A 23,901-nucleotide genomic window follows, 5' to 3' on the forward strand; every position below is an offset into this window, starting at 1 on the left:
GGTTTTCACCTATGTTATTTTAAGTCAGTGCAATTCACATATTTTTGGTGTTGGTGCCTTTATGAATATTCCCATTACATTTTTCAGTAACACATTTTCAATTCAGTAACATATTTCTAACTGTAATCACATTACAGTTAGATTTACCGCATGCTAACACAAAGCTATAGTGAATAACTAAGACTGATGTTAAGGCTGAGTCCTGGGCCCAGCCCAGCAGCAGGAGGCTGAACTTCAACAGGTAACAAAGGCAGTGATGAGTTTCTACCTGTTCATGTTTCTAATGTATTGATTGCATTAAAGTCTCAGATTCTCAACTTTGCTCTGTGTTCAGACTTAAATACTCAAACAAAGATGTTGTATGTTTGCTCATTAGGATAACCGTTTGTGTTGGTGTGCGGGACTGTGGCCTCAGGTTTATATTGTTAACTGGTTATTATATGACAGTGCATTTAAGCCATGTTACAGAGTAACGTGAAAACTAATTAACAAGTAATGTAACAAATTACTTTTTTTCTGTGGAATAGTTAAGTAATGTACTGCATTACTTTCAAGAATAGCAGTGACTAATGTGTAATACGTAACCTTTACTGAATAACAACCCCAACACTGCTTGCTAATAAGGGAGCAGCTGAAAGACAACTTAGCACTAATTAGCAGGTATCTGTGTCTGTGGGTACACACATGGGATAAAGTGGGCCAGTGTTCCAGCACCTTCAGCTAATGAGTACTTAAATCTTACAGTTTACGATACAAAAATACTTTCGAGTAGGCATTTTTGTTCTGTGCAGTTTGACACAATGTGTCTGCTAGCTAAAGGTACAAACACTGTATTTTACAGGGACAGAAAAAACAGAAACAACATGTTAATGTGTAAAACTGTCAGAGGTGGAAAAAGATGTGGAAGTGTGGAAAAAGAGAGGACAGGAAAGTAAGAAGAAACATTTAAATGGGAAATTTAAAGCTTACATAATGTGATGATGCTGGAGTTGTGTTTTTTCATATTGTGAAATTTTTCTAATAATAACTTCATGTTAATCAAAGGTTATACTCTACAGATAATGCAAGCTGGGTAGTATACAATATTGCGGTACATTTTATAGTGATTGATGTTAAACGGCTGCAGGGCAGGCTGTGGTATCCTTGGTAACTGGCAGGTTAGGTCCTGGCTACTATGAGAGACATTGTAAGAAAGAGAAACGGCACTAAAATAATTAGGCAATGAATTTTGTGTGAGAATTTTGCAACAGGAGGGATGCCTTGAAGGTTCAAATAATTAAAACCACAAGCATATAGTACACGATGGTACTATTTGTACCGTATTTGTATTCTGGCTACAAATAAAGGACAAAAACGACAAAACAATAAAGTACATCCGTTTCCCAGGTGACCAGTCCATTTTGCATGTGTCACCAGAGGGCACCAAAGGCCCATAGAAAGCTTTTTCGAAATACAAATGAACTTTAACCTAATGTAATCCTAAATGCTTATTTCGTAACCACAATATTCTGATATGTGATTTGAATGCGTGTGCACATATAAGCAGCACTTATAGACTATTTACATATAAATAATATAAATGTTCTTCAGAAATGTACACATTAATTTGACTGACCAAGTGGTGGTTAGCATACAGCCCAGACTAGCAAGTTCAGACATTAGCAATTTAAGAAACAATATACACAACAAATACAGCTGTTGATATCTATAAGTATTCTCTAATATTGATTATAAATAACAAATTAATAAACTTACGTGAGTGCATTTACGCATGCTCAGAACAGACTTTAGCAACTGCCAATCCACTAAGTCTTGACCATGCTACATAATGCTGTAGAAGAACAGCTATTGGCCAATAAACCCAAGAAGGACCAGTCAAAGAGCTCAAAACTAAACCAATAAAATCAAATCTTTACTGAAAGCATTTTTATCACTAGTGGTTTAGCTTGAAGAGGAGAAAACCTTCTAAAGTCTTATTTGTGGTAAAAGTAAGCAAACTTTTAAAAGATGTTTTTAATCAGATATGTTTTTAATATCCTGATTTAAATTTAAAGTTTAATTTGATAATGCTTCAAAATGTGTTTCAGTGCAGCCGCTGAGTAACAGGACCTGCTTCCAGAAGAACTTTGGTAGGAGTCATCAACGTGAATTTTAGCTGATATTTCACCTTTTTGCTGTCTTTTTATTAGCTAGGATTTGGAAAGCATTCATGATGCCTCATATAACATCTACTCATATAGTGTAGGATGCAGCTGGGTGAATCCAGGAAGAGCAGGAAACCTCAGAGCCAGCAGTCAGCTGACTTCAGCTGGTCCACAAAGGAAACGTGCTGGAGCCCACATTAGACATGTATGCTGCTTTTTTCTAAGTGAGTCATGAGCTACCCATGCACCTTGCTAACTAAGCTTGATAGTATTAGCAGGTAAATTCATATTCAAACCACTCATTCAAATATGTGACACAGCACGGGAAAAGCCGGTCAGAGACGCCAACCAACTATCCTGCCTGTGCACAAAAACAAACAAAACACAAAAGGCAAAAATCACGAACAAGCAGACGTTCCAATATTTCTAATGTTTGTTATCTTAACTTCAGTGTCTGCAAATACGTCTCAAAACTGTCAGAATTTTTGTAAAATGTAAAAGAATGTAAAAAAGTTCAAAGAAAAACTTAACCTTTGTCTGTCTTTAGCATGTTAGCTTCTAGTCCCCCAGAAAACAAGACTAGAAGTTCACAAGGCAGTAGGTGGCGTCACAGTGGCCTCATCTGTTTTCTTATACAGTCTGTGGTCCCACAACAAAACTAAGTGGATGATCATTATCAGCTTTGAGAAAGTCTAAAAAGTGTGGACTATTTGTGAGCAGTGACTACTATTATTCTATACAATTAATCAGTGGATAAAGTATTGACTGAGGTTTGAATTTATTGCAAATCTTATTCACTGTGTCTTTTTCCCACCGTGGTTTGGAGCTTATCTGGAAAGCCTGTACTCGACTTGGAGTGCCAAAGTTGTCCATCTGAACAGGTCATTGAATCTTGCATTTTCCTCATAATAAGAGCTGGAAAAGTTGCCAGAATAACAGCCCGGCCACATTCACTTGTCTCCCACGAAAACTGGAAACCAACTTTCTTCAAGATGCTGTCACTTTGCCGTTGTCACTTCTCAAAAACACATAACAACTGGAATCTCACCACGCGACTGCCAGATTTTCTCACACCGCTTTCAGCAAAAACAAGGCGAAACACCTCTCCTCTCCTTCTTAATCTCTCTTTATCCCGACTGCGGTTAAAGCTGCGATCCAAAATGTGCTTGGAAACAATAGGATCCATACCCTTAAAAAAAGTCTTTTCAGCATCGCAGTTCCTCCTTTTTTCTGGTCGGGCTTGACCTCTGCGTGATTCACAGTGTAACTAATGACGCATGAGGAGCTCTTCATACAAAATGGTATTTTTGTAAAGGACTGTTAGGTAATGTCAGAGGTTTTTCCATAAGCGGGAGTGAATAATATCTCTAAAAGCTGAGTTTTGTCAGGGGTCTTTGGAGAAGATATTGATTGAGTAGATACAGCATCTCGCAGAGTTTGTGCTAATATCAGTTTTAGCAGCTTTTTAAGACTTTGATTAGGAACTTTAAAGTTTAGTTTCATTCTATCAAACACTTTCCCCGAAAGAAACCTCAAACTAGACGATCATGAGTTAGAACTAAAAAATGTTTCCTAAACTATTTGATGATAAGACTTTACTGTGTGAATGTGCGTCCATACATTTGATTTGTATTTAAATTCTCTGGCTTTCCTGCGATATCTACCATGGATTTCATCTCACGAGCGCGGACTTGACAACGACAAAGAGGGATCACTTTCATCTTTCATTTTCAGATTGTGTTAGAGTGACCACAAGAGGACAAAAGCCTGCATTAATACTGTACTCTCTCTGAAGAAGCCGGGGAAGGAGGACGACAACCCAGATCTGTTGGTTTTCAAGTTCTGCTCTATTAAACGACCCCTACTGATTTTTTTAAAGTCCTGTCACAATAAACTTAAAAAAACAACAGTCAACTATATGTTTTTTGACATATTTAATGAGTCAGATTTGGCAAACTCGTCGTCTTTAATCCGTGAACCAAATTCAAATCTTTTATTTTGTAATGTTTTGTTGAGTCAGTGTAGGTAAGCCCTAAACCTCTCGTCTTGAACATTTACCTTGGAGCATTTATCCACCAGACGTGCTCAAGCCTGAGGGAAAAAGCTGTCTGGTTGCCTAAGAAACACACCTATATTAGGACTATAACAACACACTTCCTATATTAATTACACTGCATGAAACAGGTGGAAACACTGTGTGTTTCTCAGGTTCCTGATAGTTAAGAACATATTCAGCGGAGCTTAAAGTAACTAAACGGTATCCTCCAAATCCTGCCGTTTTACATCAACTCCATCAGCGCTGTGGTGCATACGGTACCCTAACAGTGAGGAGACTGGGCAGGATCTGTGGTCTTAACCAGGAAGTAATGAAAATGAGGCAGTGCAGAGCTTCTGATCACATCATGTCTTATCAGTTTTGGAGTATTTGTACTTCGAATGTTGTTTTTCAGAACTCCATCTGTCAATAACTTGTTGAGGAGGAACTGATTAATTTCAACTCCAAAACCAATAGAGGTGTACATTTGGGGATATATCTTTTATTACACAAAAGGCACTCTGTAGTTTGTGATGTGTCCGTGACCTTTTACTTGTTAATACTACATATTTGCTTGCGAGGTAGAGGAGTGCACGTGTGCAGTACGACCAAAGTGTTTGCCTGATCACTTCAGTGATGGTTTCTTTCAAGTGGTTATGTAGGTGTGTTATTTTCTGCTGCCTCTTTAGATGCAGGCGAAGCTTTACGATAATGTTACGAATGCAGCAATCACATCAGCAACTATAAAGACGATATCTGGGGACCTCCCCTCTACCTCTAATGAGAACTACTGACACTGATAAAGATCAATGACATCATTAAGACGTGTTTCGACCACCGGTAGACCACACTCACTTGAAGTTTGTTTCTGCTGCTGACAAACTAAAGCACTTTTTGGCATCCGTAAGTCGTAAGTTTCAAGTTTTTTACTCAGAAGTTTTGCATTAGCAAGTCAAAGTTTTGAGATAAAACCTGGAAATTGGGACTCAAGTTTCTGAGAAGATCACTTGAAACTTCGAGCTTATGGATGCAAAAAAAAGATGTTTTTTCTAGAAATGATTTGCACTAATTATTATGAAGAAATTGGAAGCTGTGTTTTTGTTTGTGTGTTTGTTAATTGTTATTGTGGTTAATATGAAGCTATAAACAGAGAGCTATACCAAACATACCAGTGAGACAATATCATTAATATCTGCTGTTTTCATACAACTTAAAGTATCATAGTTGTGCTGTAAGTTCTCTCTGTTAAAAGCTAAGGGTGTTGGGGTGGTGACAGCTCCAGCAGCACCGTCATGACCGTGGTTGGATAAGGAGTATGTATTTTCCCCATTTTGCATATACTTACAAAAAATACAACTTTTTTTTACTCGTATCACATCGCATGCAGCGTTGGGTGCTACTGAGAATTTGCTTTCCTGTTAAAGTGCTGCCCTGCCCTACTGTGCATTTAAATTAATCTGACTCAAGCTGACTGGAGAAGGCGTTCGCATTGGAAAGCGAGCGTCTTACATCCTAAGTTAGTGCAGCTTAACTTGATTATACTGCTGGGACACACTGATGGGAAATGGTTGATATCTAAAACAAAAAAAAAGCTAATTACATCTTTAATAAAGTTTTGATTCGGTGCCCAAAATAGCCTCTTACTGAACAGTAAGAAATGCACTCAGTGGAGAAACTGTCTCCTCTGCCAGCAATCCTTATATATCTGCCAGACTTTTCAAAATGGTGGACGTTTGCTTCAGGAGTGAGCACTTTTTTTTCTTTTTTTTCTCTCTTGTGTTTCAAGGTGATGACACAATTTCTTAGCAGTGAAGAGGGGAAGCCTGCCATATACATGAGTCAGGTTACTGTAATGTGTCTGTCTGCGCACCGTTTCCAGCACAGAGGACAGGCTGCTCAGCAAAGGACTGAACTCTGTCCAACAGCTCTGAGCGTCATGCCTGGGCACTCTGCGATCGCACTCCTCCTACACAACACAGGGCAGAAAGCAGCCCCCCCCCTCCCCCTACACACACATAAATATATACACACATATTTGGTCAAAATCAACATGTCAGTCCACCATTCAGCAATCACAGACTTCTTGTAGGTAGGACGGCATAATCACAGCAACGACTCGCAAAGCAATCAGTAATGCTCGTGGCCTCATCTGCATCTCCATTTAAAAGAAGGGTGGGGGGGGGTCTTAAAAAATAAATAAATAAAAACTAATTTAAAAAAAAAAACAGCAGTCATGTAAAGTCACAAAACGCCACTTACAGTAATGCGCCTCTCAGAATTAACGAGCAAAACAACAGCAAGGAAGTGGGAACATCACATCTACTCCTACGCAGGCAGGATGGCACTTCAGTTTTAAAGTTATGTAACAGTCCATTGGTGTGAGATTACATTCACTTTGCCCTCTGAGGGGAGACAGGAGATCAAGATACTTCAAAAATAAAAGTCTGAGTGGCTAATTGAACACTGGCATGCCTCGTGAAGGTGCAGCTCAGCCAAAAAAAAGAAAGAAAAGAAAAGAAAAGAAAGCCAGGCGGATGGATGGATGGGTGGATGGATGGTCATTAGTTCACCTCCAAAACCTGCAGAGATGAAAATTTGCATTATTTCTCGTGGGTGGTTGGTTTGATTAGGTGCTGGAGGAAATGAAAAAAAAAACGCCCTGAACTTCTGCTTGTCTGAGGTAATATGGTAATTTGAAATTTTCAGGCTGTACACAGAGAAATCTGCAGCACAAACACTGAGAGACAGAAGGAAAAATCATCAGTAAAGTTGAAAGAGGAGCAGCCCGAGTACACACTGCAGACCTGTGGCTGAGAATAATGAACACCTACATCCAAACTGTTATTATCATTTAAAAACATCCATATTAATTCCATGAAACCTCCACTCTGAGCTTTGGGTCGTGCATCAGCCTCACTCCCACCTGCCCCCTGCAGCAACGCTTTCCGACCGTCCTAATCACTAATTGATTAATTGGCAAAAACTTTAATGTCGAGGGGACGCACACGCGTGAATCACCGAGCTGCATTGTTTACCGAGACGTCCCCTGCTGACCGGAAACTACGTTAAACAACAAACGCCGACGCGCTTTGAACTTGAGAAGAGAAAGGGGACCTTCAAAAGGGAGGAGAAAATATTAATACAGCTACTGGAGCCTGGAGCCGTGCTGCATGTGCCAACTCTGCAGGAACTACCTCTGCATTTTTTTTTCCAACTTCACGCAGTCTATTTATTTTATTTTATTTTTTTTTAAATCTTCACAGCCAGTCACACCTGTCTCCCTTTTTCTTTTTTCTTTTTAACGCAAATTCCGATTCCAAAAAAACAAAAACAAAAACAAACTTACCTTCTATCTGAAGGTGGGAACAGGTGCTGCGGGGCGCTGTGCGTGGTCTGCTGTCTTAATTAAGCGTCCGCGAGAGTTTGATGGTTATGTACGAAGAGGGTGCCGAGCCTCCGAGTCCGAGCACCATGCTGTGGGAACACGGGCTTGTCAAGAAAATGCGCACAACACCGGCGACAAGGCGGAGGAGCGCATTTTTAATTCTGTCTGAGCATCTGAAGTGATACACAGTCACAGCAGAGACACACTATGTGCCCCCCCTCCCGCCTCCCTGACTCTGACACTCACTCACTCACACCAATCCAAATCACACCATGCCAGGGAAAATATTCTGCTTGTAAATCCACTTTTTTTTTTTTTTTTTTTTTTTTTTTGACATAGTGGACACGATATTTAAAAAAGGGCGTTTCCCGTGTAATAATGCAGGAGCCTCACAAAACTTTAAGCCCTTTATAATGTTCTCATGAGGTTGATGAACTCCATGAAGGAAGGCAGCACCAGTGCAAACTATAAAGGACGAAATCATTTGTCTTTTAGGGGACACAAGGCACGTTTGAAACTGAATTAAATCAGTGATATAACCAAGAAAATAGCGTAAAAATATGATAAAGAGACTTTTTACTGCAGAAAGGCAGCGAATCGTCCCACTTCTGTTCCCCTAATGAAGCCCTTGTGCATATAACGCGCTGTTCAGGTGGAAGAGAAAGCGCACAAAGGTCCTGAAAATGCTAATTGAAACAATTTGCATTTTCCCACAGAGACTAAACGATCAGAAATAACACAGCTCTTTATAAAACTGCGTGTGTGTGACCATGGGAGAGCTGTGAGAAGCGTCACATAACCGGAACTGGACTTTGACGCACTGTGCGCTTTTTTGTGAGAGCTATTTCTGGACTGCTGCATCCATCTTTTTTTTTTTTCTTACAGGTGAAGGTGTGTGGTTCTGCTAATGGCCGCCAGGTGGCGCCAGAGTCCGCGCTTTATGTCATCGACATGGCCAAAAAGCTCCAGAAGTTTTCAGAAACAGGTGAAGATTTGGTTCTGGTTCTTTATGTGTGACTTTGAACAAACTTTATTTATAGTATTCTATATCTAATGAATGATGTAATATTTTCACAAATCACATATGTGAAGCAGACAAAACATAAATAATAAACGTTTAAACACACTAAACTGACATTTGACAACTTGAACTGTGTTTAGACTGAATGTAGAACTTCTATCACATTACTAACTAACTAACTATAACTATAACTTCATGTGGCCATGGGAAACTAACTAACTAACTAATTGTATTGGATACCTATAACTACCAATCTAACTATAAGAACTATTACTTGATATGCTCAGTATGTCGATTGGGGTTGACAAAGTGGGGCGTGTTGCCAGATTTCCCCCGTTGTAATACAATAAAGCATTAGCCTACATTATGTTAATACTGATAATAAACCAGGATAAAAAATGGAAAGAGCTTGATTAAATGCTAATAAAATTCTAGTAAGTCACCAGTCTGTCACAGGGTTAATAGAAAGAGACATGTCAGGCAACCACACAGCGTCACATCTACACCTACGGCCAATTTAGAATCACCCATTAACCTAACAGGCAAAGTGGACTCTGAGAGGAAGCAGGGGTGCCCAGAGGATGCCCACATAGGAACAGGGATAACAAGCAAAGTCCACACAGGCAGACCTGAGTCGAGCAGAAGGTTTGAACCACAAACCTTTCTGCCATGGGACAAGAGGGCAAACCATTGCACCGTTGTACCACAAAACTCTTGCCCTGAATATGAGCTTTGATACTGTTGGTCATATATGACCTTTTATAAGCCCAATTTTTATTTTTTTACATATGCTGAACCATCCATATATTCATTATCTTTAGCTTATCCTTATCAGGCTGCCAGGGGAGGGGAAGCTGGAGCCTATCCCAGCTACCATGGGGCGAGAAGCGGGATACACCCCGGACAGGTCGCCAGTCTGAGGCAGGCCTAACACAGAGTCACAAACAACCACTCACACCTATGGGTAATTTAGAATCACTAATTAAACTACATGCACTAACGGACATTGTGTTAATGTAGCATTAACATATTAATGCACAATGCTACAATCCTCCCAGGAGTAGATGTCACAGCAAATTCACCCGAAGGTCAGACTGTGTAAAAAAACTCCAAGAGCTACAACTCAGAGTCTACAGGCCTCAGTTATCTATAAAAGTACATGTACAGATGTTTGATTCACACCACTAAATTTAGAGAAAACCAAACACCTCATATCAGCTGTAGGCACAATGTTGGAGAGGTGATGTTTTGGGCTTGTTTTGCAGCCAGGACCTGGACATCACGCACTAACAGAGTCAGCCATGAACTCCTCTGTATACCAAAATATTCTAGAGTCAAATGTGAGGTCATCAGTCTGACAGCTAAAGAGCTGCTACTGCTACGCTTGGCTGAAACTGGGTCATGCAACAGGACGATGACCCCAAACACAGTCAAGGTCCAGACTGCTGTGGTGGGACCTTAGCTGTGCACGAATGAATCAAAAGACTGGACCAAAATCCTACCACAACAGTGTGAGAGACTCATAAAGGCATGCAGGAAATGATTACTTCAAGTTACTGCTGCTAAACGAGGTTCTACAAGCTACTGAATCACGAGGTGTATTCATTTTTTCACATGTCTGTAGCTGCTTCAGTTCCTGGCTTCTGTTATCCATGTACACTCTCACATTGTTATGGAACAAAGCCATGATTAATGTTATGACTTATATCTTTGCTTTCACTGCCAGATGTGCAGACATAATAAGCTGCTGTGAACAAACTTCCTGACAGAAAACGTTGTGGGTGCAGAACGCGCTGCATGTATGAAATAGAACTGGACCTCAGTTTTGCTCATGTGGTTAACGAGAGGCTGATTATTTAGAATAAGGGAGTCGAGATTCGATGGTCACGTCGCTGTGATGTTTGTCCGTCCACGTATTTCTCTGCGGTGCTTCAGGAGAAGGTCAGATCTAGGTGTTTTTACCCTAACCTCATGCCTCTCTGTATATTGTTTTTCAGATCAGCTCTAACATGATAATGTGCCTGCCTGCCCACACTCCTCATTATTTATCCTTCTGAATGCTCGGTTTGCTGGTGCTCTGCCAGCTCCAGATGTTATTTGAAGTCTGGCATCACATCATTATTCTCTGGGCCTCTGCCATGCGTCCTGTGTTCACATTCATTCCTCTGCACACTCTTTAATCTAATTAGGATTGTTTTCTTGTTTCTTGCAGTCTGACTTGTTTTCTTGTCATTTCCATGCCTCCCTGGACCCGTCCTTGACGAGTGTAACTGTGAAGCTCAGCCATTTTTAAAATGATGACAATGACATTTACAAAATGATGTCTGGCATGCGGGACTTTCTTCTTCTGCTGCTGCTCTTTATTTGGCCTTTGTATTAGTATAGTTGCATTTTAATACTGTCATTCAGGGCTGTTGTCAAGATTTTAGAAATACTGGCGTTAATGTTTTTTAATTACTTACCTTTTTCATATTTATTTAATTCATTTAATGCATTTATTTATTCACGTTTGATTTTATGCGTATGGAAGCAGTTCTCTTGGGAACATTCCTGCTGATATCAGCCGATGCATATTCTGTCAGCTCCACGTGCCAAACTTAACTCTGAATAACTGCATCATTGTCGGTTTTCCTTGAAATAGCACCAGTGTTACATAAATGTGGCCAGAAAACTTTCCAAGAAGTGACTGACCCATGAAATGAAGTGTGAGACGCTGATAAAATGGGCTGTGAGATGCAGTTCAGAGATCCAGCAGAAGCTACTGAGTGGACCATGTGTTTGAGTTATTTCCTCACACATGCAGCATTACTGGAGCACTACTTTCCTTCAAAGGCTCAGCTGTGCTGCCAGGAATAAAGCCCCGGTGGAGAAATACTGAATTCTATATTTTCTCATTTGGTCTCTGTAGAAACTGCAGCGAGAGCTTTGTCTGCATTGCCGGCAATAAGTTGGACTCTTTCCCGGTGGATGCTGGACTTTGCCAGGGCTGCCCTTTGTCTCTGATTCTGTTCATCATTTTTATGGACAGCATTTCTCAGGGCCACTCAGAGACCACTTTGGGGATCTCGGGATCTTTTCTCTGTTGTTTTTGGATGATGTGGTTCTGTTGGTTTCGTCAGGCGTTGGCGTCCAGCTCACACTGAAGCAGTTTACAGGCGAGCGTAAATAAGAACCAGGAAAGAGAATTTGCACCTCTAAGTCAAAGACCATGGTTCTCAACCCCAAAATGGTGGAGTGCCCGCTCTGGGCCAGGGCTGAGTTGCTGCCCCAAGTGGAGGAGCTTAAGTTATCTTGGGGTCTTGTGAGGGAAGAGGGGAGCAAGAGCTTGAGAGATGGATTAGAGCTGCATCTTCAGTAGCGTGGACCACTGTGGTGAACAGAGAGCTGAGTGTGAAAGCACTGGTGAGATCTGTGTTCCTACTCTCCCCTATGGCCACAAGCTTTGGCTCATGACCAAAAGACTGAGATTGTGGATATAAATGGCAAAAATGAGCTTCGACCAAAGGGTGACTGGACTCTCCCTTAGAGATCGGATAAGAAGTTCAGTCATTTGGGATGGACTCAGAGTCAAGCTGCTCGTCCTCCACATCGAAAGGAGGCAGCTGATGTAGCATCTGACTCGGATGCCTCCTGGGCACTTCCTAGGTGAGGTCTTCCAGTAGGCTTGTCCTAAGTAGAAGATGGATGAATGATGAATAGATGGATGGAAATTATGCATAACTTCATTCACCTCCTGCTCATTTACAAAACCAAAAGATGCAACAGCAAGAAAACTCAGTCTCAAGGCTTAAAAAAAACGGGTCGTCAGAAAGGTTTTTCACATTTTATAAATGTGACCTTAACATGGAGGTCAAAGAGATTTCTAGTGCCCATTTGAGTTGCTTCATTTTGGGCACCTCTATTGGTTTTGCTTTTTTTTTAGTCTCGTAGGCTGTTATTTGGGAAGCTTAGAGATAAATTATACAGCTGCCAGGTTAAGAACACAGCAACATCTGCTATTATAGAAATGTTGCTTAACTGATATATCAAGTCTTTAACCACTCATGTTGATACATAGCTAGTTACATTTTCTGTGCATACTTCATGTGAATAACTTAACCCAACCAATCTGGCACATGAAACTGTATCATTCCAAGGTCAGGATGTGTGTGTGTGTGTGTGTGTGTGTGTGTGTGTGTGTGTGTGTGTGTGTGTGTGTGTGTGTGTGTGTGTGTGTGTGTGCATGTTTTTAATGCCCCATTTTATCAAGCTGCGGTCTGCTGAACGCCTTCAGGGGGGAATCTATGCTTCCGATGTTGTGTAGCCCTCGGTGTTTCACTGCTTGGTGTTTGCCTTGTTCGGACATCCTCGTCTTTCCAGCAGCTTTCACACGCCAGATCACTGTGGGCCAGTTCCTCCATCCACTGAGTGGAAAAATCTCCAGTGTGGCAATCTGCAGCCACTCGGAAACCAACAGCGCCCAGCTAATGCTAATTAATTGCAACACACACTCACACACACTCACACACACATGCACACACACGTGCACATAAGTCCTCTCCCTTTCCCCTCTGCCCTCTTGCTCTCTCTCCCTGCACAAACACACACTCATGCCGCCCACAGCCCTTCAGAGTGTGAACTAAAATGGAAGTGATGTGTTGTGGTCTCAACGCTGCAAAAAAGCATCTCTGACTCACCGAGAGATAAATGAGCAGGGACACGGGCACTGGTCATATGAGATACTGTCAGTGTGTGTGTGCGTGACATGTTAGAGTCATGGCAAATATTGTGTGGAGCCTCATATCCAATGCTGCTGGGTGATCATGTTGGCAGACAGATGCGGTGCTGTTCGGGCCTCTTCGTGTCAGTTTGAGAGCTCTTCAGGGAAGACAACATGATAGACAGAAGACAAGTAGCTGCATAGTAATAAGTAGCAGTTTATACAGCTCAGGAAAGTTGTGTGTTTTCTCCTTCTGTCTTTAGAAACACTGAAAGCAAGTGTGTGTTCAATTTATATGTAATTTCCACACGAAGGCTTATGTGGTGAAATGTAGTTCCTCAAACATCTGACACATAATCTGATCACATGACAGCAGCTCAATGCATTTAGTCACGCAGACCTGCTGAAATTCAAAGTGAGCTGACGCTATGATGAGAATGAATGAGGAAGAAAGGTTAAATTTGAACGTGTCATGGTTGTTGTTGCCAGGCGGGCTGATCAGAGTATTTCAGAAACTGCAGATCTGCTGGGATTTTCCCACACAGCCATCTCGATGGTTTACTACTAATGCTCTGAAAAACTGAAAGTATCCACAGAGCGGCAGCTCTCTATGAAAATGCTTGTTGATGTCAGAAGAATGGCAAGGCTGCTTTGAGCCGATAGGAAGGCAACAGTACTTTAAATAACCATTCATTACAACCAAGTTCTGCAGAAGAGCAAAACACATCCAACTTTGAAGCAGATGTGCTGAAGCTGCAGAGGACCACATAAGGTGCCGTCCCTGTCAGCTAAGAACAGGAAACTGAGGCTACAGTTCACACAGGCTCACCAAAAGTGATCAAAATGTTGCCTGGTCTGAACAGTTTTGATTTCTGCTGCAACATTCAGATAGCATTGTAAGGGCGATGTTGTAATGTAATGTGTAATTGTGTGGGGGATATTTTCTTTGCACATTCTGGGCCATTCGGTACCAACTGAGGATAATTTAAACACCACAGACTACCGGAGTATTGTTGCTGACCATGTCTATCCCTTTATAACCACATGGATGACACACCATGTCACAGTTCAGATTATCTCAAACTGGTTTCTTGACCATGACAGTGTGTTAAGAGATTTTTACATTTACTTACTTTGATAACTTTTATTTTGCTTAAGTATAATTTCTTGTGAGAACATGATGTGCCTGCAACCTACAGATTAAGGAACAGAAGCATGCGTGAGGAAGTTACAAAGTAACACACTCTCAGGCAGAGACAGTTCCAACCTGAAGCTGATATGACAAAAGATACTAGTTCCTCTTGTCTTACGGATAACGGCCACTCATGCGATAACCATATCTAGAGATGTTTTTCTATTACGTATGCTCCACCTAGAGATGCTGTGTAATCTATTCTCTGCTATAAAATAAAGAACGGACTGAGGATCTGCGCGACTTGCCTGTGTCTTGCCACGCAGTAGGCCTCGCCCATGTACATGCCATAAATTGAGTTTGTGTTTCTTGCTTCTCTAAGGTTTTTTCCTTTGACACAGTGATTTCACTGAACTCAAATGACCTCTGCAGTCACCAGATCTCAATCCAATAAAGCACCTTTGGGATGTGGTGAAACGGGAGATTCACATCATGGATGTGCAGCGACCGTGTGATGCTGTCATCACAATATGATGAGAATGTTTTCAGGACCTTCCTGAATCTGTGCCATGAAGAGTTAAAGCAGCTCTGAAGGAAAAAAGGGTCCAATTCGGTACTAGGAAGGTGTACCTAGTGAAGTGTCCTGTGAGTATATATTACCTTCTGCAGCCAGAAGGTGAAAGTGTTCATACTTTCACTCTGTATGTTTGAAAATAAAATGCTTTCTAATTTTTACTCAGCTTTTATAAACTGGCAGCACAGTTAAGTTTTATATATGAAAGATTCTTCAATTAAAATTTTGATGAAATAAATTTACATGAATCGGTTTAAAAAGGACTAATACGAGACTGTATCTACACACAGAGACATGCAAAAACGCCCGTGCCAGTGCACTCACATGCACTCATGTGCTGCTGGGCTCACAGTGCCTCAGGGCCTTGCAGCGTACGACAGCAGGCAGAAGAGTTGACTTGGTTTTCCACGTCCCCTGTATCCTGTCTGTTTCCCTGCCTTCATCACGGATCAGTCCTCTGCCGCATGGCTCAGTGACACCTTGTTCACATCTCCTGGACTCCAGAATCTGACAAGTGAGTTAACGACTCAGGATCCTGTGGCCTGATAATGACCGCAGAGGCCAAGAAACAAGGCAGAGGGATGGTGTGTATTGCATGGGTATTACTCAGTGAAAACCAACATGCATCTGCTTTTCACAGGGAGGGCTGGTTGGACAGGACGCACGAAGACTGTGACCTAAATTGGTAGACTGTAAAGAATGTGGAGCAGATGTATTTTCCTCAGTTGTCATGAAGATAAACCTTCAAGCTTTGCAGCTTTCACTTGGTAAACCTGCACTAAAAAAAAGTGACATTTGTCTGTACTCTCTGCTCAGAACAGCAAAGCAGCGTTTCCTGATTGATGCGTGTTGCCACTGTTTCGTAAGGTTTAAGCCAAGTTGCAACCTTCAGAGCTACAACGAAGCCAACCTGAAGTAGTTACCTAAGGCTGTCTCCAAAAGTGAGTCCAGCTTAGCTACAGAAATAACCCAGCAATTCAAATCACATTAAGGATTAGAGTTATGCCTTAATAGACGATGGGCTGCTTTGAGTAAGAGGTGGCTGCTTTTTGTTCATGTTTAGTGTTGAGCCTCCACCAACAGATACTCTAAAGCTCTTCATTTAGTTTCTTAGCATGTGTCCAATTAAGTATGTCAGAGACTTGCTGCAGTATCTTCATATCTAAGCGAGTTGGTTGGTGTTAACTGAAGAGTACCCTCTGGCCCATATACAGTCACCTCCACCTTCAAAATAAGATAAAGGTTTAATAACAACGAAAAGCAAGGATCTAAATATATAGCTATGTAGAGATATATTTTTAAATTATAGAGATATTTATTCATCGTAGACAAAACTCTCAGCAGGTAGAGCTACCGCCGAACTCAGAGGTGCTGTTGCGGTTGTGGTCTGTAGAAGCGGGTTAGGACAAATGAAGCCATCAAACTCCAGCTTGTGCAGCCAGAAGGTGAAAGTGTTGTCTCCATCATGCAGCATGTAAACCATCAACATGGCAGTTCGCAACAACATGCATGTAGACAAGACCTGACATAGTTTGAAGGAAAGATTGGTTACTGTTATTATGCATCTGTTGCTTTGCAATAGGAATGCGGGCGGAGCCTAGCTCTCCTCTCCTCTCTAACTCCTATCCGGTCTTTAAGTCTGACGTCATTAGCCGTGTCTGGGTCCAAACTCCGCTCCCAAAGTCAAACAATCACTGCAGCATCACTGAGAGTTGAAAAACTGTCTAAATTCTTTGATCTGTAATAAAATGATCAGTGTTGCTGCTCTACCAGGTGTAACAATTAAGTTAAACATCCAGGCATCCATGAAAAGGGAATTTATTAAATTTAACAGAGTTAGAAGTTAGCAGGGAGTTAGCTCGCTAGTTTCCATCTAAATATAATGTACCATGTTCAGACTGAGGGATTTGTGAAACAAATTAAAACGTACAGCTCTGATATCACTTCTGACATAAATGAAGACAGGAAAGTAAACAGCAGTGACGTTTGTAGGGTTACTGAAGTTGGACTAGCTGGTATATAACGATGTGCTACGTGATCGCTAGCAACACAGCTATATTAGCATAATATAAACAGTGAAGCTGGAGGGTGGACGCTAACTTTTTTCCACTCAATAAAAGTTAATGTGAGGGTTCCTGAAAGTCAGCGACAAATGCAATCGCATGGCAGGATGCTGTAAACAGACCAAACTTCAGCCAGGAGAACAAGTGAGATAATCCATCCACAATACGAGGTTAGTCATTAATATACTGCTGCATGGGCTGGGCTGTAGTTACATCATAAGGTTTTAAAAACTGAGCTTTAAAAGGAACAGTGGTAATAAAACCTGAGAGAGGCCGACAGTGACCACTGACTGTTTTTAGGGGCTTGTTCAGATTAAATAGAACAAGATACAAAGCACTAAAACATGTTAAAACACAAAAGCCATATTAAACACAGGGTAGTTAGGGCCTGTAGGCAGGATTCATTATGTCATCACTTAAAGACCGGATAGTAAAACGGGCACCACAACATATGTATAGTTCTGACATTTGAGCGGTGTTCCAATGACACGTGTCGCAGGACTAGTTGGGTGTGAAAGTTCTGGAAGATTAAAATATAACATTATTTTTTCTTGTTATTAAAATATACAACATATACATATACAATTATAAAATACACGGTGTAGCTCACATTCGTCTATGAAATGTATGTACGTGTGTGAAATGTCAAAGACCAACAGCACCTCGTTCCAATTATATTACCAAGACAAACTCCAAACTTGTTTAGTTTAAAAATGAGTCTACGAAGTTCAACTCTGAGAAAGCATAATGACTTTGTGCTCTGTGTGCTACATGGCATTGAAGAAAATAGAGAAAATTGATTTAATGGAGTCACTTCCTTACGTTTGGTTGTTGCACTTTCAGATAGAGACCTACTGTAATTAAATTCTGTGTAGTCCATGATCGCAAACTGCAGTGTTAGAAAAATAATAGACAAATGCAGGTTTCAAGGAAATGTTAATAAATGTTCACTGTACAAGCAAAATCATTATCATTTTAATAACTGCAATGAAAAATAGCCCTACTACTGAGAAGCATATTTTTCTATAGTGTAGATGGAGTGGTTCCATCCTTGGTTTGATTCCTGGAGGAAACATGAATCGCTTGTGGATTGTGCCACGAAGGGCATCCAAGCATGTGGAGCTGCCTGCTGTGGCAACCCCTCGTGATAAGGGAGGAGCTGAAAGTCAGTTTTATTCCTGTATAGCATGGCAGTATAATCGACAGGATTACACCTCAGGTGTGTCAAGTGTCGCACTTTGCATACGGGGCCTACACACTCCTGTCACAACCAGCTGCACATGGACAGCTTTTTCACTCAGCCCAGGTTAAATGATGACTAGTTTCATGAAAACAAGCTTGTAGTTTATTTCCTGCACTAATGATGTAAGAAAGAGGTGCTGCTGGTCTTCTCATAACACTCCATATAAGTTATTGATCCCAGGAGCTCAAATGTGCAAATTTCTTTATAAATGAACTTTGAAGAGTGGCCCTGACATGCCATCGCCGTCGCGCTGTTTCCGAGAGCGTGACTTAATTATGTTGTTTAATTACTATAGTCAAAAGCTGCAGAACGCTAGCAGGTGAGTCTTTAATTTGGTTTGTGGTGTCAGACAGAAGGCTTTGCAGCTCAGTCCAGCTCTGGGTATAATCTGCTATTAACACTCAGGGTTATGTTTATGTGGCTGAACTGATTTGCAGTCATATCAGTGCACTCTCAGTTACAGATTTGCACGTTATTATTTCGTTTGTTTTACATAGAACTAACGCTGCTATGGTGTAAATGAAGTACTTCCCTTCAATGAACATATATGAACATGAATATTTCTTAATAATAAATGTAATAAATTAGATTTGTATAGTGCCAAGAACGCTTTACAAAAGAGTATCATAAAGAAAAAGACTAGAGGTTGAAGTTCTTCATCAGAGCTGGTATTGTATTCTTTGTGTGTTTGTTTGTTTTGTTGTCCTCTATAATACTTCTATCCTCACCATTATATGTCCTAAAGCAGTTTGAATTGACTGGCTGTGGAAGGATGCTGTCACTCTAAACCAAACCGAGAACCCGGAAAATGGTTTGCAGTTACCCAACACCCAGCGCTGCTGAGATGCATTTGCTTGCTTCTGTGTTGTAAGCATGTATAACATTTTGGTGCATGACCAGCACATAAAGAACTTGCAGCCAGGCCACATTTTTGTCACATTTCACTCATTCATTTCATTCAAATTTCCAATGCAAGCCTCAATAAGCCCACACTATTGAGTATCTCTTGCTCAGAGAACCTTGTTGGGTGCTGCAGGATCTTAACCTTATTATGTAAAGGCCCTTTTGATAACCTATGTTGTGATTTGCCGCTAAATAAATAAAATCATCTAATTTAAACCACCACATAAATGCAGCTGTGTGGAGGTTAGGGCCTTCTAGATGGTCTGAATACTATTTCAAAGACCATGAGAAAAAAAAGTTGCAAAGAAATTGCTGTAATGAAAAGTATAGACGCTTAGTTTAATTTAATGCCAGTAGGTGCTGGACGGGTGTTTGTGCCGTGTGCCGTTGAGTGTGTCTTGAAGAAAGACAGAAGGAAAAGGAGTAGAAAGGGACTGAGAAAAGTCCCAGATCAGAGCCCATCCACTGGAACAGACACTTCATAAAAATGTTTTGACACCAACATCTGTTAGAGATGCCTCACGTCAGCTGACATCGCCTGATCTCCTGCAGCTGTTCTTTCTCTCGCTACCGTCATCACAGAGTTTCACTGCGTTTGAGGTGAAATCACACAATAATAAAAAAAAACCAAACTCTCCCTGTACCAGAGGAATCTGCGATGGTGTCAGAACTGCTGCCCATCAATCTGAGCATGTGTGTGGAAAGAATGAATGCACTGTCCACAATTAAAAGCAAAGTCACTCGTGTTTTTTCTCTTTATGACATCTGAGCAGTACTTCACAAGCTAGCTGCTAACTGTGTCTGGTAACTGTATCAGGTGATGTAACTACAACCTTTTAACACTGTCAGTCCCCCTTTAGCTTGTTCGACAGGCAGGGCAGTCTGAGTGATTTCAAATGGCCAGAGTCTGAGGTTTTTAATAAGGGTCACCACTAAGGCTGTTATACCCCTGTAATTAAATGTTGCTACAGGGTGCATTTCACATGGTGACAACCACCTTCTTTGATTCCCACTGAGAGAGATGCTTCAGGAAACGTCAGTAAACACTTTCCCATCTCACAGAGTACTGACAGCTTGACAGACCGGCTGTAGTATTTGGTGATGTGTAGTCCAGGAGCTCCACAGGGGACGGTGCTGTCTCCATTCCTGCTCACCTCGTCCACCTCAGACTTTCAGTACGTCCAGGTCATACCACCTACAGAAATACTCTGTCCAGCAGTGGTTGGATGTATTAGTGATGGGCAGGAGGAGGAGGACAGAGCACGAGTGGATGATTGTGTGGAGTGGTCTGGAAAGAATCGTCTAGTCCTGAATGTGAATGAGAAAATTTCACAGAGAAGAGGAGGGGTTCATGAACCTGCATATTCTGAGGCGTAGGAGTGTAAGTACCTGGATGTTCACCTGGTCCTTCAACATGTGCAGCCAAATAATGGAAACTTTGTACCAGTAAGTGCTGTGAGCTTCGCTGTGGTCTGCTGGAGGAGCAGCATCAGAGCTGGTGACACCAACAGGCTGAATAAACCGACCAGGAAGGCTGGCTCTGTGATTGGCTGCAAACTGGACATTTCTGAAGCTGCAGTGGAGAGGATGTGATTTACTGCCACAAGAAAACTTTTATACCACACACTATCTCCTTCTATAATACAGTCTATCTGGCAGAAAATCATCTGCTCCTTAATTTTATCTGCTTCATTTATTTTGGAATATTTTGATTTCCTTGGTATGTATTATCAGCAGTATCACCAGCAGTTTCATTTCTCCAAAAATAAACTGTTACACATTGCTCATTATTTTTCTTAAAGGTAATTCATCATGTTACTTAATTACTCAGCGGAGAAAATCACACTAATGCACTACATTATTCACACACCAACACAAATCCCTCTCCTAATGAGGATACACATCCGATTTTTTTTTTAGTGTTTAGGTTTGAACACAAAGTTTGTGCTCATCACGCTCAAAGTTGTGTGATGCAGTTGTTTCCATCGAAAGGCTACGTCCACACGTACACGGGTATTTTTGAAAACGCTGATTTTTCTATGCGTTCGGGCCTTTCGTCCACACATACTCCGTTTTGGGTCACTGAAAACTGAGATTTTTAAAAACTCCTGCCAGGGTGGAGAGCTTCAAAGACTCTGTTTTTGCGTTTAGGTGTGGACGGGATTTTTTTTTTTTTTTTTTTTTTTTTTTTTTTAACGAAAATGGAAAATGGGTGTTTTCAAAAATACCCGTGTACGTGTGGACGTAGCCTAAAAGTACAAGTATGCGCTGCAATTCTTGGACATCCTTAACATCTGAACATCCCTTACAGTGAAAATAACTGTCAGTATGATAAGACGTCACCTCAATTTCAATGCAATATTTCATTTCTGTAATATATTGGAGAAATTTTTTATATTAGAGCTATTGGTAATATATTTTATTATTTAATGTTATTACTGCTTGCTAACTGTGAACACATATTTTCCTCTGGGATTAATAAAGTTTCCGGATTCTGTCCTGGATACAGTCATGTTTGAAAAAGTCACGTTAGGTGTTTTTTTTTCTTTCTGTCTGCACATCATGCAGGTAACTGAAGAACCGTGTTGTACAGTGCAGTGTTGTAATTGTACTGATTGGCTAGATAATGTTTACTTTGGTGAGTGATGGCATGTAGTGTCTGGGAATTTCCAGGTGAATCAGCAGTAGTGAGAATAGTGGGCATTTTATTGGGAGGTGTTTAGGTAACAAAAGGCCATGCACCAGGTGTTGTAGCCCTGCTCAGTGAACAGGGTTGATTCAACACAGTCCTCTAAGCCACAACCAGCGACTGTACCTTCGGCTAGATGAGTCACTTCAGCTGATTAACTGATAAGTTGGATGTTTCCTTTAGATCTTTTGATCTTTGATGTTAAAGCACTGCCTCAAGAATCTTAACCTATAGCTTTCTGAACTGTGGGGATTTACGTGTTTGTCAAACAGTGATTATTATCTGCTGGAGTTTTTAAACTGTTTCTATTTTTAACTTTTTGTTTTCTTCACGTCATTTTAGATAACACGTTAGTGATTGTAATCCTGGTCCCGCCGTCATCTTTATGGTTTCCTGGCAGCAGGCGGTGTGTTCACCTGGAGCAGTCAAGTTTATGGTGGACCCTGGTGAGGTGATGGTCATTTTAACAGTGCTCCACACTGTGCTGACACCTCTGTCTGTCCCCTTGTTTCTTTAATTGAGTTACATTTCCAATAAAGCAATAAAGCTGCTTGTAACAGTGCTTGAACGGGAGATTTCTGACTGCAGTGTTTGTCTTCATATTAAGACGTATGTGTGACATATTAACTTTATTCAAGGAAGGTTAAAGAAATGCTTAGAAATGCTTAGGCTACGTTAATGTGTTTTGCCCAGGTGTTTGACTTTGTGACATTTAAATTATCCAGAAGTATCTGAACTAGTAGAAGTGATGATGTGATGAAAAATCATTTTTTTATTACTCATATATTTTATTTTATTGATATTACTGTGTTTACCGTTACTGTGCGCAGGTATGTCCAAGAACATACCGTTCTTGGACACAAGAACTCGTAAAAGAGAGCACGCAACCCTTGTCCTGGCCTCACTGGCCGCCTGTATGTTTTAGAGTTCATTTTGAAATTCTTATGTTTGTTTTCACAATGTTGCCCCGCCTTACCTCTATGAGCTTCTTCCTTCCACCACACCCCGTCAGATCGCCCGGCCATCTGCTCCTGGAAGTACCGAGATCCAGGAGAAAACTCAGAGGGGACACGGCTTTTTCTGCTGTTACTCCTTAATTATGGAATAACTTGCCCAGGCACATTAGAGAGGCCCCTTTGTGATCCAGTTTTAAAACATGTCTTAAAATTAGTTTTTATTTTTTCTGTTTCTGCCCCAGTGAGACATTTTTCTGTTAGTTTTTTGGTTTTTCTTTTAATTATTTGACTTTTTTTAAATTAGATTTTATTCATATCTTATGTATTTTTATAATTTAGTTCTAGTGTGCAGCACTTTGTGTCAGCTGTGGTTGTTTGTAAGTGTTTTTTATAAATAAAGATGGATGGCTGTGTTAGGTCAAGATCTATATATTATATTACCAGAACAATAGTGATAGTAACAATATAATTTGTTAGATGTCATATTTTAAACAATGTAATTATGTAAATTAACGACTATATTCAAGTGTTATAGAGTAACACTAAACATGAATTAAATATATAGATGAAAACTTTGCACTGACTGTTAAAATATGCAGCATAACAAACACAGAACATGCACAAACTACACAAACTTAGCATGCGCACGCTAAACATCAGCAAACGTGCAGACAGTGAACACAGTCGTAAGGTCGGTGTATTTGTATATCCCAACTCTTTGGGCTGAAGGAAGAACAACACTCGGTGTATAAATGATCAGTCAACAGTTTCTTTATTCCATACAACACTTTGAGCATTACGTCCGGACGGGAGATGTGCACGGGAGGGTGTCCAGCAAAATCTCGAAGTGTCTGACCGTTTCTCACATTGTTACAGTTTCGGCCCCCCTCCAAACTGAGCATTCACATTCTTTCTCTCTCAGTGAGCCTAAGTTACGACCTTGGCTTCTTGTGCAGTATGTTTTGTTCTTTCTACAATCAGAAATCACAAGGCCATGATTCTCTGCAAACAGTATTCTCTTTATAAATCAGCAGTATAATGCAATACAAATCAGTCT

At 40.8% G+C, this 23,901-nt stretch overlaps 1 long non-coding RNA gene across 2 annotated transcripts; it reads left to right on the forward strand.

The window, feature by feature from the left end:
- Positions 1–21: 21 nt before the first annotated feature.
- Positions 22–22,287, forward strand: LOC120438971. 2 transcript variants are annotated; one of them, XR_005612291.1, is made up of 5 exons: positions 22–241; positions 2,088–2,129; positions 2,241–2,368; positions 8,450–8,549; positions 22,231–22,287. It is a non-coding gene; the product is annotated as an uncharacterized LOC120438971 (long non-coding RNA). The 2 variants fall into 2 exon arrangements; XR_005612290.1 differs by lacking the exons at positions 8,450–8,549; positions 22,231–22,287 and adding an exon at positions 3,879–3,998.
- The last annotated feature ends 1,614 nt before the right edge of the window (positions 22,288–23,901 follow it).

The sequence above is a fragment of the Oreochromis aureus genome, linkage group 3 (genome assembly GCF_013358895.1).
Source record: "Oreochromis aureus strain Israel breed Guangdong linkage group 3, ZZ_aureus, whole genome shotgun sequence".
In the NCBI taxonomy this organism is placed as follows: Eukaryota; Metazoa; Chordata; class Actinopteri; order Cichliformes; family Cichlidae; genus Oreochromis; species Oreochromis aureus.